Raw genomic sequence first — 18,030 nt, forward strand, 5'->3', positions numbered from 1 at the left:
ACAGACAAATATGTTTAGTTTAATTTATAGCGAAGAATACAGATAATTTATCATTATTTTTAATAGTGTATGAGAAAAAACAATTATGATTTAAAAATGTACGAACGCCATTTATTTTTATTTTTCAATTTGAGAAAAAAAATAGGCTTAACTTACTTCAAAAATAACTTAAACCTGTAAAATTAACTGTATAATATTTTATATTGTTGCAGACTGTCAATATAAGAATAATACAATTCCAATTGTTGTCGGGCCGTTTGAGAAGGTTGGCAAGATATTAGCAATGAATATTCCATAGTAATTTTTTTTTTTAAGAATAGAACTAATAACAACATCGTATTCATATAAATTTAATAACAAATTAAAATTCCGCTACATTTCAATAGTTTCGAAAATCTTAATAATACATGCAATTTTTTATTATCACATTACTTTGGGACATAGTTGCCTTCTTACAGCATAATTTTTTTTTAAGTGAGAGCATTAGTTTTAGTAAAATGGATACTGCACCTACCCCGTGCGTGTAATATTATAAAGTTTTACGCTTATGCTTATTATTTTATTTTCGTTAATAGATAAACAATTTGATAATAGACACGATAATTCCCAATACATGTAAATCGTGTATACGTGGATTTGTTTATTTTATTTGTTATATATATTATTTGCTTGCAAAAATGTAATCATGTATTTTAAACTGAAAAAGCGTAGAGCTATATTTGAAATTAGTAGAAAAAATGTCTTTATAAACATTTATATTTTCAAGAGATTTTTCTAATTTTTATTTCAGCTTTTGAAAACTATTGGGTATTTGAAACTGGTATTGAATATTTGTTTTAAATCCTGCATGACTGCATAATATACCTCATTATTTATTGTAACCAAACCATTATAATCATACTATCGTTCAAGAACACAGTATTATATTGTTTACTAGAAACACTGATAGTTTATTTAATCAGTAAAAATTACCATTTAATCTAGGTAGGTTAAATTAGGTAATTTATATGTGATTAAAATAATAATAATAATAAAAACAAAAGTACAAATTTCGTTATAATATTAAATATATTATTATGTGTTATTATGTCGGAATTTATAAATAATTTTATAAATAATTAAATTTAGAATTTTTAATAATTAAAAAATTAAAAAAAAATTTTTTAATCATATTTATTTTAATAAGTATTGTACACATATGCGAATTACCATTGTATTTCTAGAATATTTATTTTAATTAAAAGTACCGTATTATCATGTTCATATGCTAACGAATTTATTTTTGAATATCCCTAATTAATTAAAACCATATATTTGTCTTGGTAAAATTAATTAAATTTTACAGTAGGTCAGTTTATGGTGAAAAATACGTATAAACCATTATGCTACGAACTGATTTTTGATATGTTTAACTTAATATAAATACTAATTAAAACAGTGTATTCAAAACACCGTTAAATTTTTGAAAATATAATTTTCAACGCGAATGTTCAATAATAAAATTTAATTCAAGTAAAATTTTTGTTATATTTTATGAGACAATTTTATTTATTATATTTTATAGTCGATTATTCGGCAATATACTGAAAATGGCTTACTTAAAATTTAAATATATCAACTTTTTATTAAAACGTAATATAATGAAAAAATTTAAACTTAACGTGATAACTATAATATTTATGAAATATTATCGTGTCTAATTCAAATACAAAATCTTTTTCTTGGATATTGTCTTATAAAATCAATATTTTTTTTCTTTTCTATAACTTTCATTTTTCAAATAGCATTTAATAATATATTATACTTGCTATAGTCAATCTGTTCAATCTTTTGTTCCGTGAATAGCAGTTATTTTTAGATACGCTTTAGAACAAAAAATATGTAAGTACGTGAAGTTGTGGCAGACGTTACGAACAGAATAGCGATCAGTAGTAAAATATTCTGTATCGTCTGTACACAACGTTGAATTTCTTTTACACAACTTACAGGTAATTTTTTTCAATTTTTATTTATTCATCATTTCATTATGCACTCTAATGTTTCGATATTTTACCATATCAACACGCACAGTGTAAATTATAATTAAAGTATGTTTAAATAATTAATTACGGGGAAAAAAAAAATTAATCTACATCGTTTATATCTTTTATATTTGAACTTGGATACTAAAATACTTCAGAAAAATGGATAATATAATATATAGGAAAACAAACGTCGTAGCAGCCGGGTCGTAGCATCAAAATCGTATTTTCATAATACGTACCTAGTTGGTTTTATAACCTATAATGGTATTTACCGTTGAGTGTGGACGATTTTGACGTAGAAATGGGTATAAGCAACTCGGAGACTGTAATAGTACGAAACTTCCGATATATGTCGGTGTGTGTTACAAGTTATAGTAATGATACTATGCATATATGCGTCACGTGAGAACTTGGTTTGTGTGTTTTTGAGTTTGTAAATTGCGTTATTCGTCCACCGTTGTGTTTGAAAACTTTTCCGTTCAAAACCCGAAAGTAACATTTCGTTAATACACGTTGGGCGTTAATGCAATGTAATATATTTATATATATATATATATATATATATATATACTATATACCAGGGATGGGCAACTCACAGTTACTATAGGGCCAATTTTTAGAAATTTAAAATATAGCGGGCCAGAGCATAGAAAGCAAAAAAAAAAAAAAAGGTCATTCAAAATATACATTTTAAATAGCATTTATTTTGTTTATAATGAAATAGGACATAGGTAATACAAAAAGCGTTATTGAAAATAATTTAATTAAATATTTAAATATAAATAGTTATTTGCAGTTTAGTGAGAGTTTTGAGGATGTGTGGCTTCTAATGACAACGCGGCAAAATCGACTTCTATTTCGGACGAAGAAACACGAAGTAGGTGACTTAATGTTTCATCTGTAAGTCGATTTCTACTATACTAGACATTATAGATTATAGAGTATAGACGATAAAGTTTAAAATTGTATACCTATACCTAATGCAATTTGAAAATGTAGCGCGGGCCAGATAAAAAAGGCTCGCGGGCCGGATACGGCCCGCGGGCCGCCAGTTGCCCACCCCTGTACTATATACTGATGTATATAACTGGACAAGTTAACTATTTTTTTTTTTTTTTTTTTAATTTAATGAGTTAATACAGAACATTTTTAGTTTAAATTAAATTAGCAATTAGCAGAAACAGAGAGACTATATCCAATTATACTATTCTAGTTATCAACAGAAGTTATTAATTATTTAGGATAATTTCTTATTAGGTAATTTTCTAAGAGACCACGGCACCATCGGTACCCTAACGTATTAGGGTGAGATTATAATTTAAAATCAAGATTGTATAATGCAGTCAATACTTTGTGATTCAGTAATTTTGTATTTACCAAACATATCACATAATATGTAAAATAAGTCGTCATTATTAATAATATAAATAATGTAGTGAAAAATGTTTCGTTATTCTTATATAAAATTGAATTTTATTCAAACTTTACTCCAAATCGTATTTATTTTAATTTTATTTTAAATGCACAAATATGAAAACCAATTAACAAGGTTAAAGTTGTGTTTTATCCATTTTTAAATTATAGTTATAAAATTGGTAATACAATGAAGTAGTTTATGTAAAAAGTAAGAATAAATTAATTACACAGATAAAAATTTTGATTATGATTAAAAAAAGTTGGAAAATGTAATATAAGGTAATTTGTTCTTACTGAAATTATTAAAATATATTAAAAATATATAATTACAATTTTAGAAATTATAATTCAATTTCTTACAAAATTCATCAGAATCGTGAAAATTTGTAAATTATTTTCTAGTGAAAAATTAATACAATGACTAACATTTGGAAATTTAATACAATATTTCTTCTTATTATTTTTTCTTAGAAATTAAAAAAAGGTATAAAATCACAAAATGTTCTATGAACCATTAAAGTTAAAATGTCGATATATTAGATATAAAATCATATAATATTGATTTTAGTTAAATTGTCGTAGTTCAATAATATTATTTTTAGATATTTAAATTTTTTGTCACTATATTTACTTATTAACTATTTTATTCACTATATTATGCAATAATATTTTCCAAATAATTTTATTCTAACCAATTCATATCATGTAATATCCTACGCTGCAGGTATTGGCATACAATTTAATAATAGCTATATTATGTATATAATTTATTTTTCGTGAAAATTAGTTTAACCAACCGTATAATCAATAGAAAAATAAATAACTAATAACTAGCAATATAAATATCAAATATACAGTAAAATGTCCATAGAACTAATTCCTAAATGAATAGTATTTCATAGTTATGTATAGTATCATTTTAGAATAAACATTTAACACGTCTTATTCAATTTTATCGAATGGTCTTGCCACTTGACTGGTTTTTAAAGTCATGTTACCTTTTTACTGATTTTAAATTGGCATTCAAATAGATAATATTATTAATTTTAAAGTTTTACCTGGAAGTGGATAGAGAAGTATCGCTAGGTAGTAAGTGATTACGTACGATGATTTACGGTTGATAACCTATAAAATAATAATAATAATAAATAAATTGAATAAAAATATGAAAATTCGATGATTTGATTTTTATTTGTTGATAAGCGATTATTGGAAATATAAGATTATTCACTGTGATAATATATTATAAATATGAAGCGTGTTAAAACGTCTCCATTTCAAATTCCGATTAGTAATAAATAATTATACCATAATAAAGTGTTTATAGTGTTACCCATGTTCCTGTCGTAGAATCATAAAGGATCTAATAGTTGCCAATAAAATAGACGATTCACTTATTAATTGTATAGATGTTATTATTATTATTATTTGCTGTGGTGGACTACTGGTGGTTATTACTTTATATGACATACGCTTATTAAGAATTAGTTCGGTGCAAGCAATGGGTAATTGTTTGACACTTTTAATTTCGTAAACGGACTAGATTTCATTAATCATTTATAAACTAGGGAAACGAGTTTACTAGATCATCAGCTTTATGCGTAAGTGCCTTATAGTGTTTATTTTATCAAAATTTCCCCGATAATACTTGCAGAGTAAAGGATTATTGATTGGATTTTTCATGATATTATTATGTGTGTGTTTATGAGTGTATACGTATTCATTAAAATAAGCACATACAAATTGGATAATTTTACGTTTTATATTCATCGTTCTAGTTTATTCGTGGTTCCTGCACTTCCCATAATTTGACTTAAATTTAATTAAATATTTTATACTAAACGTCACCTTTATTCAACATTTTCTAATTAAAACACTTATCGAATGATTTACTTGAAACAATCATAATCATGAAGATATTTAACGCGTGTATAGGGTATAACTGTATAATATATACTGTTTTGTTATATTAAATTGGTTTCAGGAAATGGGTATTATTATTTATAAACGACCTATGAGTATAATACTACATTATGACGCATTTGTAAGAACATAAATAATTTAAAATAAAATTGTTGAAATTCATATATAAAAATAATTCAACAGAAAACTAATAAAAAGTAGTAGAGACTTGAAAATTATAAAGCGCAAATTATCACCAAAAGCATTTTCAAACAATACAAAGTATCAAAAAGTATTTGCTTGTGTAGTTTATGTCAGGTACGTTTATTAATTTTAACTTTTTAGATAAAGGAGCAAAAAGGATACTAGTAGGTACCTTTGCGGCTATACGTACAACTTGTAACGCTGTTGGACACTGTGTATTTGTGTGAATAAACCACAGTATGTTTATTATTTAAACATACCCGGTAATATTATGGAAATAACTGAACGCCTAAAATACCAACGCCGATCGACAAAACATCAGATTAGACACAACCCCGGACGTTGCAATGCGACCCAACACCGAGGAGAACATCAAGATTATGAAATTTTTAAAAACTACAGATCTTTACAGCTTAATTTAACAATATATCACTATTCACTAGATTTTATATCTTTTTTTTTACTTCTTATGTTATACTAATAATTATTATTTAAGTAAAAATTTTTAAAAAACTGTAAATAACAAAATTTTTATATATATTATATTGTAACCAATGGTCATAGTTACCGAGTTGAATTAGATCAATAAAAAAATATATATATACTATGGAAGTTGTGGATACTGTAACTACATGTTATTTATTAAATAAAACTATTAAATCATACTTCACTACTCCATTAGTGTAAAAATTAAACTCTCTCAATTAAACCAGGTTAATCAATGAGTAGACTCCGGCACTCTGGTATTGGTGTATCTGCTTTGCCGGTAAATTTGTTTGTAACTCATTGAGAAAATAAAAGATGAACTGAGTTAATTTAAATTAAAAATGTATACATAGATAATAGAGGAATAATTAATACAGTGAGAGTAGTAATGAGTACTTTTAAGCATACGAGTTTTTAAGCATAAATAAAAATGAGCAGCATATACATATAGTTTCAAATATAGTGGTTGAACTATCGTAAAATGTAATTCGTTCAGTTTATTGGATTATTATTATGTTCAGAGTTATTTTTAGAGTGTATAGTAAATATTTTAGTATAAAAAGGTTGAACAATGGTACCTATGTAAACAAATTAACAAAACAATAATTGAAGTATTATTTAAAGAAGTATAAATATACTCTAATATTATTTAACTTGAGAAGTAAAAAAAGAAAAAAGAAATAACTCAGTGCAGTATAATATTGTGAGCCTATAGTAATGCAATTTATTTATTAAAATACAGTCTAAACACTCTAAACAGTAATAGTAGTTCTTAAAAAAAATAAAGTTGTAGAAAAGGAAGAATTGATCATTTTTCCTACTATTATTGTGTATATATTATACAGTATATAAATTATTTTAACCAGTAGTAAAGTCTCAAGTAATGAAAGAATTTAAGTTTATATAATTTTAGATTACAGAAAAAAGATTTTTGTAATAATTACTCAAAAACAGTTTATTAGGGCTGCAATATCGTAAAATTTAGTTAAAATATTAAAAAACACGTTACATTAAAACAACATTGATATTCAACATAAATTTGTTAATTATTGAAATATTTTTTACTGGAAAATTACAGTATCTATTGAAATTTATGTTTGGATTCAAGTAATATATAATGTCATAAATGTATTTAACAGTTATACGTGGAAGCTTAATAAATATAATATGTAGAGATTGTAGACATTAAGTTTTAATTAAGTACCTAGATTTTGTGTATGTTATACTATTATTTTCGTTATTGGTAACTAGTTAATCAAAATGCAATTAAGTTAAAATCAACTATGCAAAAATAATATCTAAATACGTTAGAGTTTAAAAAAATGTGAATGAAAATATAGTATTTTAAAATTTCAATAACTAAGCGTAATTTAAGTTTATTCAAACAATTATTATACTATATTATATCATCGAAATTTAAGATAAAATACTTTAAAAATGATAAAGGTTCAGCATTATATAAATTGATGAACGGCCATAAATATAAAAATTCAATCATCTATAAAATATTATTTTTTTTTTAAAGTAAAATAAGTAATGTGTAAATATTAGTTACCTTTAATCAATGTTTAATAATTTATGGAAACTTGAAGAGTATATTCTACTTGTTTAATGGAAATTATTTATACTCAACTTAATAAAAACCCATTTATTTATATATGTAAATTTATATATACGTTTTTAGTTTGTATTGAGATTATTTTTTAAACTTTTAATTAAAAAATTAAAAAATTATTAATTTCTATTATTTTTTTTTTTCATAAATTCTTATAGCACAGAAAATAAAGTAAATCAATTGGTTTAATGTGAAGTTTTTTTTTCTATAAGCCCACACTTATTTTCAGAGCAATAAATGTATTGATTTTACAATGTGTGTCTTTTTTTTTCTATTAATATCAATAAAATTTTTTTTTCGGCTACGTTTAAACTTAATATTTTGATAAAATAGTATAAAGTAGAAAAAAAAAAAAAAATTATAGTATTTTCACTACTTATAAGTAAAATATAATGCTCACATAAATTTTATTGTATATAGTAGCAATATATAATGATTAAAAATCAGAATAAATGTGCAATTATACCATACATAATATTATAATCCATTTTAAATATTTTAATATTCACAAGTAATTATATTTTATTTTATTTCATAATAGTATGTTTATGACTTGGAGCTAGATTTCGATAAAATACGTTTTTCTTTCTTTTTTAACAGTTCTAAAATAATGCATTCCAAATACCATTAAAATAATTATGATATAATATATTGAATGAAAATACAATTTTGTTATAGATACTGGAAAAGTGACAATTTTATGAGAAAAAATTATATGTATATTTAGAATTTAGATGTGATAAATGTATATTTAGATTTTCTTATTTTATACCTGTTAGTCATCATCGATAAAAGCACATTAATCATTTTAAGCGTTGAGAGTAATTTCAAGATAAATCTAGTTATCTAGTTGATATTTAGAGGACCAAAACAACCAAATTCTACAATGCTAGTTAGATTTTAATAGTACTTAATGATTGAGTAAGATATTATATATTTGTTTTTATACGGAGCAGATGAATTTTTTGAAATTACAGAAATAAAAACTAAAAAGAAGAAAACTAAAATAGTTTATACACCTACTAATAATTTAAAAAAAAAAAAAAAAAAACAAGATATCTTTGAAAATGTTTAAGAACATGAGTATAAAACGCTAATGTAAACATTAAGTGTGAATTTAAATTGTCTACGGTTATTTGCTGTTGATTTGAAATAGAATAAGAAAATCGATTTTGTCAAAAACTAGTATTGCTCGAAAATTCCCGTTTTTCTCTAATTTTATTTTGGGAGTTTTCTCCATTACTAAGAAAAGTATTGTGAATGTTTTTACTTTTGACCCTCCAACATATCAACTATGTCAATTAGATTCACTTTTCTATTGGTAAAGATATAGCAATTTACAGTTGAACAATGCCTATACACATGAATGTCGAGCGTTCCCTACTTTTAATGACAATACAGTAGAATAGATATGATTAAACGCGTATATTGTATAAAATTAATGAATTTAAAAATATAACCATTACATATCACACGTGTGTCGACATTAATTTGATAAAAGCATAAATTAATTGATTGTGCATAAGTGCGACGACACTCTACTTAATCATAATGTGTATATATCATATAACTTAAAATACTTTATATTTTTTAATATTATGTATACCGTAGACAATTAGATTTCAAATATTATGCTCAAAAAGGGTCATCAAACACAAATATATATTATATACACATGTATACTTGACACCAAAAAGTAGCGACCATTCGTGGAGCGTTGATCAGAGTGCAAGTTAATATTATTTTCCATAATGCTTGCAATGCACAATACTCTTTGTTTCATAAAATGTAAAAATAAAAATGTATTTCAGGAAATGAAGATCTATTATTTAAATTTTTATTTTGCATTTTTAACCATACTTTCTTCCTAATTGAATTTATAGTAAATTGAAATCCATTATAGTATTCTATGTTATAAAGTAAATATCATACAATTATTTAGTATAATATATTTTTTTATTTTAAATTTTTTGAACATATGTCACACCTATAAGATAAACACTGTATATCATATTAAATCAATAACAAATTTATGAGTTTGTTTATACGTAAACAGAAACTCTCTAAAAATATAATAATAATGATGCTTATATGAACAAATGTCTTTACAATATTTTGTATTACTGTGATTGGCATGGACTCCATGTAGTTTAGTTGTAAGTTGCAAGTAGATCGAATGCGTTTGTAGTTAATCATCATTTGTGTTTTATACATAAATTGAATGCCTTTATATATATTCATATATTTTAATCGTTTTTATAGACATAAATTCATTTTTTATTGCGCTGTTTTTGATGCTTTTCAAAACTTTAATATCCATTTCAATATAGTTTTTAAACAATTTCTTGGATTGTTAAGTTTTGCATTACACGTTGAAAGAGGAAACCTTAGTTCTTATTTTGTAAAATGTCTAAATTTTATTTTTATAACTTGAAAGATATATTATATCGTTATGATGCAAATCAATGATATATATATATATATAATTGTATTTTATTCACACTTTATTTTAAGGTAACTGATATTTTTTTGTTATAAACAGCTAAGGTAAAGCTTAAAAGAGATAATATATTACTCAAGCGTAAACAATTTTTAAAACACTCAACGACAAGTAAGTGTCTAAAATATTTTTTGCGCAATAGTTAATTTAAGTAGATATTTATATAATATTATTTTTGAATTGTTTTGTTAATAATAAAATACGTATACTGTATAATTTCTAAAACTTTGACACGTTGCGAGACGATTATTTCTCAACACCATAATCCTGCTTATACATTGTTTTCTCCCTTTAATTGCATCATTTAAATGCATTTTAGTCGTTAAATCCGTTTCGTCAATATATAAGGCCTATTATTTTGTCTGTAATAGCTAATAGCTACAGCTGCAGTCGAAAACAAAATATGACAACTAAATAGGTACACAATATATTATATTATATTATTGAACATTTTTCAAAAACCAATTTCTGAGTTGAATTTAAAATAAAACAATTCTTACTAATTATCGTATTCATTGTGCATTAGAATAAATAATAAAAAATATTATTTTAACAAATACCATTCAGAAATTCATTCAATATAACCAAAAAATCTAAAACTTATAAACAAAAATGAATATAACAAAACTTATTTTTCAATTTTAATAAATCTAAACTCGAGTTATTGTATTGCAGATATGCAGTTGCCTAAACTCTAAACTAACAAAAAAAAAAAAAAAAAAAACTATTAAAATTAAACAAAAAATATTTTTCAAAAGTATCAAAATCATTATTTTTTCAATCTTAACAATATTATTATGTGGTCAAAGCTATTATAAAAAACTGGAATAGACATTTTTAGTCCAAACATGTTGCATTGTGTGTTGTTTAGCAGTTTATTTATATTTTATTTTTTTACAAAAATGTGCAAATCAAGTCTTTTTTGTATGAATAGATTTCATTGAGTTGACACTTTTTCGATCTTTTTAAGTTCTTGTTGAGTATTTGTCCATCTAACAGCATCATACGGCCAACAAAAGAGCAAGGTAAAATCCGAATAATAAAAAAAAAAAAAAAACGATTTTCGAAGGAAAACACTTTTAGCACTTCTTCATTCGCCAACGTTTATGATTTATGCAATCTATCTAAACCGACGACAATCGACAGTGACTGTAATATAATATTATGATTTTGTGTTATATAGTATATTATTCGCAATGCAGCCGTGCTATTCAAATCAGTTGACGGAAATTATTATCGACATTCATACGCTGTATGCCGATATAATTCTGAAGCCTATAATATGTATACAGAGTCGTATTGTACAGTACATATTATATTATTTGACAACGCATATCCAATTTATATTAACAGACAGAGAGCCAAAGTACGCATAATATATTATGACATGTGATTGTGCATATAATACGTATTCTGTAATAATTGCCATTAGCAGAATTAGCTATAAATATATATATATTTATATTTAATATACAGCAGTGAAACTTCCGATTAGCGGACACTCTGGGTTACTAAAATGTTGTCTGTTATTTTAAGGTGTCCACTATTTAAAGGGGGATGATAAATGTAAGAGATAAAATTACCAAGGTTAATGTGTAAAATAAGAACATGATATGCACTAGGTTAAATTTAATTATACATAATTTCATTTTTAAATGGAATTATAAACTATTTAGATTTAATTGTGTTTAAATACATTGATAATTATTAACGTCTAATTTAATAGATACGTAAATAAAAAGAAACCCGCTGAATACACTCAATTCTGCGAGAAAAAAACAGCCAGCTTGATCTGTTTATAATTTTTTCGTCGCTGTAGAATCTCGTATACAAATTCATTTGTTAAGGTTACAGTATCTATAAAAGAAATAGAACTGTTTTCTATCTCTACTGACAAAACGAAATGACCTATGTTTTTTTTTTTTACAGTAACCAATACGTTCCGTTAACTTTTAATATGAAATTTTGAAGTTTCTATATTTGCTCTAGTCTGTTTACTTTCATTAATGCATAGTTGTTATATTTCGTGTCTTATTTAACAGGCGTCGCATCTGAAATCAATTAATTATCATTATATTATCTAGTGTAATCACGTTTTCATGACTCCGTTTTTTTAAATTATTTTTAAATTAAATTTTATTAAAATGTCCGCTATTCGGAGGTTTCTCCATTGAATAATAGTAAAAATGTCCTTAATCCTAAAAAAATCACCATCTGTCATTATTTAGAGGTTTCCGCTACTAGATATCCGTTAAAGTAAGTTTCACACTATGTATAAGACAATTATTTGCATATTTATAATATATTTTATATACAGTGAAATGAAACATGAAACGGGGTTAATTTTAGTATATAATTATATGATTTTAAATAAAGATTTTTCAAACTGTTTTAATTAGATTAAATATTACACATAATAATAATAATACGCATGTACGAAATACGTTATATTACTGACATTAATTAATTAGTAAATGTAATTTAAATGACAATTTATTAGATATATTGTTTTAATCATTGTGAATGAGCTGATAATATTTTATTTTTTAGAAATATATATATATATGAATGATTGACGTAATATTTTATCATTAAAATATTAATTATAAAATGAACATGGTAATCAATACGTTTTAAAAATAAGTACAATTTTATACTTCTACCCATCACAGTGAAATGAGAAAAAAAAGATATTATTTTACGTTCGGACAATACTCAAGTCAATAATCAATGAAAACTTCACATCACTATCAATAATAGAATAATATTTTTAAAATAACAAAGTTTGACTTTGTTAAAAAGGCGAGCACTATAAATGTCATAGTTTATCATAGTTTTTTTTTATTTCCGAAAAAAATATTAGGAAGTTTCAGAAATGGCCTGTCTGAAGTACTATTTGTGTTAAATTTCTAATGGATTGATATACGAAACATTATTGAAGTATTCCTTTTACCTGTAAAATGATATCATGCTTTATTAAAATAAAATAAAAATACACCATCTTGAAATCGAATCGATTCCATGTCTAACATTTCCAAATATGATGTTTAAATATTTATTCTGTAGGTAAATATAGCTGTTATAAATTATAATACATAGGCTTATTTCCATTAATGTATTAAATTATTTAAATTAATCTTTATATATATATTTTTTTTTGTACATTACTATTTCTAGAATTACTACAATATCGAATAACAATATATTATCAGTAATCATTGTCATTACTATTACTGTGATTGTTTTGTAAAAATAATTCTATAACCGTAACTCACGTGACACGTATATATATAAATATATTTATTATGTAAATAATATTTGATTTACAGTAATATAATACATTAGCACGATTTACGAATATATAACCGTATGATATGTATCAAACATTTATTATAATTTATAATTATATAGTACAAAACTATAAATAACACGTGGTGTTCATGTCTTGTAACCCAAACAAAATAGCTATAAAATGGTAATAATATCATCACTTAAAAAATATATTGACAGTAAACCGTTTAATGGATATTGCGATAGTGACATATACTTCCGACACTCCCGATCAAGTGGCTCACGCACAAACATACTTATTACTTATAGTGTGACCTTCCAGTGTAATGATATTTATCTACACGTTCGGTTATTTTACGACGTACATACTATGATACGCGTCTAGCCACGTTCAGATTTTCGATAGTTTATGGGTGACTTATGAAAAAGTTGTTAACGAATTAGTTTACACACATAGCGTACTAACTATTTGAAACAATAGCATGGTTTACGAACATAAAACTAGACGTTTAAAAAACACTCTCCCTATCAGAAAATTAACACTACACAAACTGGGAGTGGACTCGAGAGGTTAGCGGCTGCATCGATACGATCTGACAATGTGCGTGAGACGTAAGTCCTATCACAGTTGTGAATCGTGATGGTGAAGTGGCAGCTGACTTAATCTCACCGACTATATTATTAAAGACTTGCACTGTACACACTTATATATATTATTATAAAGTCATATTCGAATAGTTATCACAACTAATCAATGACATATTATAATATGATGTAATCGTCGCGGTCTAGGCTTTCAATGGTTGTCGTGTAATAATAAACATATAGGTCGGTTATATGGAGTAGACTAAACATTGATAATTGGCATATTGCGCAAAAATTGTAAATCTATATATGCATACATACCGTACTCACAATAATAATTATTTTGTGAATTACCCACATTATATACGCGTAACGTACAACGATGTACAATATAATACTTTATACATATTACATGTACACAATATGTCATATTATATGTTGCTACTAATTATGTATACCACCCTATAGTTTTGTACAGCTACAATATACTCTAACAACTCGTGTACATGTAACTATGAAGGTAGGCTTACTATGTGCACTAGTTTGTACGAAGAAGAATGTGCACTCAATCGTATAAAATACATTATGTATACACATAATATAATATATCATACCTTATTACCCACGTATACGCCAGCAAAGAGTGAGCCCAGTCTATTGTACTAACGACAAAGGGATACGAGCCGTTTTATTAGCTGCAGGTATTTATATTATACACTAGTGTGTAGTTCTTTCTTTTACCGAAGGACAAAAGCGATTTCGTTCCGAATTGGTATGCTTATCTCGAGAGTAGATAAACCTGTCTCTATTTAGGTATAAATTTATGTACTTACACTATATTATTATTGTTTATATAGGTAAACGATTACCGATGTAAAAAAAAAAAAAAATTAAATAAATAAACCACATCGTAATAGGTAATAATATTATAACGATGTTTGCCCAGCCCGGCTACTAAATATATTCATTTTTTAAATCAAACCCGTTTCGTCGAAAAAACAATAATCGCGTCCGACATCGCATTATTACGGTCGGTTAATAAACTATGTACAACAATGGATCGTATTATAACGTAGTTAAACAATAATATAGTATGCATGTACAATACGATTTGTCCTTCATAAATACAATTAAAAGTTCTGACGTTCAGTTAGTTAACTATACAGCAATAGCATAAATTACACAATTATAGTAAATCGTATTAAACTTGAAGCAACTAAGTAAGAATAATATAATCTAGGATTAAAGTGAATAATTATTTCTATTTTTGACAAATGAACATTAATTTGATTTGAAGTCACAGATACAACGGTTACGATATTATGATTAGATTATTTACAACATTAAGACTCACATTTATACAACAGTTCTATGTGAACGAAACAATTGATTGCGTTAACGCTAGAAACGAAGATTATTATTTTAATCTAACAAAAATGCTTTAATGTCTTCTATATCGTATAACATAATTTTCATATTCGGTAATTTACATAATAAACGTGTATACTAATACAGTAGAACCTCGATTATCCGTGTTTGCGATTAACCGTGCCCATTCTTCCGAACATTTTTAAACATAATACTTGATATCGACAATCGTATTAATGACATTTTTGACGATAACTTCATATTTTAAGCCCTAATAACTTGTTATAGGTATACAACATTATGAATGTATGTATAACATTATTGTATGTACACGTCTTCTTATGTATATTTCTAATTACAATTGAATCAAAATTTTTAAAATTTCATTATTATAAAATTGTACCTAGGTATTTCCAATTATAATTAAATAAAAAATTTCATTATTATAAAAAGTCTCGATTAACCGTGATTTTCATTTATCCGTGTGACCCTCTCCCCTTCATTACCCCGGATAATCGAGGTTCTACTGTAGTCATTAAACTATATGATCAAAAGACATAAGTGTACACTGAGCATTTAATATTAATAACATTTAATTTAATGTTGAAATGGCTATGTAGACAAATTACGTACCCACATAATAATATGTTGTGTTTTGAGTGGGCTAAGTAAATCAGCTGTAGGGGCGGCGGCGTTGTACACAGGATGAAAATGGCAAAGCTTTTTTTCGTACAGAACGCGAACGTTCTTAGTAGCAATTAGTTTATACTTTTAGTAAACATTTAAGTGAGAAAAACGAAAAGTTCTATTTAATACTTAAACATTAAACGCCGTGTACAACGTCGTAGCTGCTGATCTACGCACACATTTAATGGATTAACCATCGGGTAACCCCGATTGTGTGTAAATATTTATATATTTTTTAATTTTTAATTTTAATGTTTTAAACACATCGAGCGTGATAAATTTCTGTCGCAAAATCCAGTGTGTTAATCAATCGGTTTTATTACATTTTCTAAATGCCATAACTGTAATTTTTAATATAATTATCTAATATTAAATAAAACGTAACGGACATTAAACGATTAATTAGATAGACTGTCTATTTGATATAATATTATACACGGAATGGGTATGTGAGGCGATGGTCCGGTGGAAAATCATTTAATCCTCTTACCACCATGCGCTTACCTACAAGATCAAAGGGTACACCGCTGCTGCAGTTCTACGCATATTATGTGTGTGCAGTGTGGGTAGTATAGTTCGCGTTCGAATGGCAACTATAATAATTAATTAATGATATGTTACATATACATTATACATACATGTATATTGTATATTTGTATATATATATATATATATATATATATATATATTATATTTTATGTCTGCAACAGTTAACGAAACTTAATACGAGCAATGAACAGCAGCGCCGCCCATACGATAACGAAAGACTGGTCTTTTATAGAAGTTTTTTTTTTAATTTGTTTCATGTTATTTCTATAACTGATTGGTAGAATCGCAAAATGATTCATAAGTTCACAAAAATGTGTTTATAAGGGTCTGTACTTTGTAGTACATATTACAAATTATTTTTGAATTTGTAAAAATAAAACCATATTATTTTTAAACGGCGAACGCAGATAATGGTGTATATTTTACCTACATAATATGTAAGTATATAGGCAAATATTGTTTTTATTACGTGCATTATGTTAAAAAAAATATATAATATATTATTATTATTGATCTCTCTCTAATATGTTGTATTATTATATATAAGTTCCTATGTATAATAAAACAAATAAATAGAAACGAAGTACATTTCACATTTCGCCCATTTTAGTTAAGTAGAGAATAATTATTTATAAAAATGTACTTATCTAATATCTAGCTGTATGTTACCTATTGTAACTGCGGGTAAAAAAAAAAAAATGAAGTATTTAGAGTTAAAAAATTATGCACCTAGTATTTTGATATAGTTTGTATATATCCGAAAATATATATAGGTTATAATATGCTAGAAAAGTCTTATTTTATTATTAAAAAAAGGTATTTTGTATCGAAATAGTTTTTTTAAAATTTTTTATTATTCCTGTTAAGACAGGTAGTTTTCTGTTGATAACATATTTTATTTTGTTGAGAAAAAAGGTAATAATAATGGTATGAATTTCGAATATATGAAAAATTATGTCGTAATGTAGGTAATAATATTAAGCATTTTTATTAAAATACAAGTAATATAGTTTAAATATAAATTAATAAATGCGATATTGGATAGCAGTTTCAAAGAGCTCTCTTTATTAAACCACACTAATATTTTATACACAGACCTGTTAGTATACTTAAAACTTAGTTTTTATTTATAATATTTATGAAAGAAAAAAAGTAGATTAGTGGGTATGTGACACTTTACTATACATTAGGCATACTTTGTAAAATACAGAGTAGAAATTCTGTTTATCGAAATTTAGTAGGATTTGAACTAGCTTTACTATCAATAAAAGTAGAGTGGCAGGCAGGCACCCATATTTCAAATCCTAACCTAAGCAATGACTCATCTACTACCCCTACAGTATGATATATAACTTAAAATTGTAAGTTAATTTAGAATTTGTCATCAATTTAATATAAAAAAA

This window comes from Melanaphis sacchari, unplaced genomic scaffold, assembly GCF_002803265.2.
Source record: "Melanaphis sacchari strain LSU unplaced genomic scaffold, SCAv2.0 Contig26_pilon_pilon, whole genome shotgun sequence".
In the NCBI taxonomy this organism is placed as follows: Eukaryota; Metazoa; Arthropoda; class Insecta; order Hemiptera; family Aphididae; genus Melanaphis; species Melanaphis sacchari.